The sequence below is a fragment of the Schistocerca nitens genome, chromosome 12 (genome assembly GCF_023898315.1).
Source record: "Schistocerca nitens isolate TAMUIC-IGC-003100 chromosome 12, iqSchNite1.1, whole genome shotgun sequence".
In the NCBI taxonomy this organism is placed as follows: Eukaryota; Metazoa; Arthropoda; class Insecta; order Orthoptera; family Acrididae; genus Schistocerca; species Schistocerca nitens.
Genome location: NC_064625.1, coordinates 95,421,874 through 95,424,020, shown reverse-complemented (window position 1 = coordinate 95,424,020; position 2,147 = coordinate 95,421,874). Strand labels below are relative to the sequence as shown.

The window sequence follows — 2,147 nt, the reverse complement described above, 5'->3', positions numbered from 1 at the left end:
ATGCCTACAGTATAAGATGAATAAACTAAACTCCGCCCAAACAGGCCATGGAGACCCAACGCTACCGACCGTTCGCCGTGCCATCCTCAGCGCACAGGCATCACTGGATGCGGATATGGAGGGGCGTGTGGTCAGCACACTGCTCTCCCGACCGCGTGTCAGTTTCCGAGACCGGAGCCCCTACTTCTCGATCAAGTAGCCCTCAGTTTGCTTCACAAGGGCTGAGTGCATCGCGCTTGCCAGCAGCGCCTGGCAGACGGGATGGTCACCCATCCGAGTGCTAGCCCAGCCCGACAACGCTTCACTTCGGTGATCTGACGGGAACCGGTGTTACCACTGCGGTGAGGCCGTTGGCGTAGGATGATGAATACCATCTCCAAAACTCAAGTTTCTATGCTTAGCGATTTGGTTTAGACGATGATGAGTTAGCAAATCAGTGAGGACATTTGATTTTATATATAGAGGGTGACCCAAAAAGTCCGTTAACATGTTAAAATGCACTACTTTACGAAAAAGAAATATAAGCAGAGGCGAAACTTGACACACATGCCTGAAATGACATGGGGTTTTATATAAACCAAAAACGAGTTAAAAACCGCTTAACTGACGGCGTTGGACAGCCACAATCGAAAATCTTAGAACTTTGCTGAAAAATCCCATTGTATGATGAGACAGTCACGCTGTGGTGTCGATTTAAGACATCAGTCGTGATAGGACTCTTTTCATCGTGGAAATGCGTGGTGCTGCTTTTCAGACCGTCAGCGTGGCGGGTGTGAGGTATGCTGGTATGTTACAAAATAGTATCATCCATAGCCTGGCTGTTGAACCCCCGCTGGAAAGCACGGCTTTTATGCAGGATGGCGCTCGATCCCATACTGCTACACGTGTGAAAGATCTATTGCGCACATCGTTGGGTGAGGTTCCCTGGCTAAATCGCCATTTCCGCTCGTGCTTGGCCTCTCACGTCCCCAGAGCTCAGTCAGTGTCATTACTATTATGTTATGTTAACCGGGGACCTAGAAACGACGGAGAGGCTCCGTCCCCGCCGCAGCCGCAGTGGTCCACAACCCCACGACGACTACCGAAGTCCACTTCACCCCTCCGCCGCCCCACACCGAACCCAGGGTTATTGTGCGGTTCGGCCCCGGTGGACGCCCCCGGGAACGTCTCACACCAGACGAGTGTAACCCCTATGTTTGCGTTGTAGAGTAATGGTGGTGTACGCGTACGTGGAGAACTTGTTTGGGCAGCATTCGCCGACATAAGTGTAACGGAGGCGGAATAAGAGGAACCAGGCCGCATTCGCCGAGGCAGATGGAAAACCGCCTAAAAGCCATCCACAGACTGGCCGGCTCTCCGGACCTCGACACTAATCCGCCGGGTGGATTCGTGCCGGGGACCGGCGCTCCTTCCCGCCCGGAAAGTGATTACTATTACACTACTGGCCACCGTAAATGCAACACCAAGAAAGACAAGAGGTAGCACAACAAAATTTATTTTGTAGATAACATGTTGACCAAGTATCAAATGATTACGTTTACAGACGTCTGTGACATGTGGTTCCTGCCAGAATCAGTAGCCAGAGTAGCCGCCATTGTTCACCGCAGCCACACGTCTCGGCATTGAGTCAAACAGAAATTGGATGTGTTCCTGGGGTACAGCAGCCCAAGCAGCTTCCACACGTTGCCAAAGATCATCTGGTGTGGCAGCTGGGGATGTAATCTGGGTCACTCGTTGAGCAACCATGGACCACATTTCTATCGGCGAGAGATCCGGAGAGCGAGCCGGCCAGGGAAGCAATTCAATCTGGTTATTGACGAAGAACCTTTGGACAATGCGTGCCACGTGTGGTCGCGCATTATCCTGTTGAAATATGGCTGTGGCCGAGCCCTGAAGGTAAGGAAGGACAACTGGCTCCAGCACCTCGGATATGTAGCGCCGGCTATTTAAAGTACCGGCAATGCGTACTAGAGGCGTGCGAGAGTAATATCCAATACCGCCCCATACCATAATACCGGTGCAAGACCAGTGTAGCGGTGCATAATGCAGCTGTCCAGCATCCTCTCTCCACGGTGTCTCCACACTCGAATCCGACCATCGTGGTGCTGCAGACAGGAGCGTGCCTCGTCAGTAAAGACAACGTCATT

At 52.2% G+C, this 2,147-nt stretch overlaps 1 pseudogene; it reads right to left on the bottom strand.

Moving 5' to 3' along the window:
• Window positions 1–237: 237 nt before the first annotated feature.
• LOC126215530 (5S ribosomal RNA) lies at window positions 238–355 on the bottom strand (annotated as a pseudogene).
• Between the last annotated feature and the right edge of the window lie 1,792 nt (window positions 356–2,147).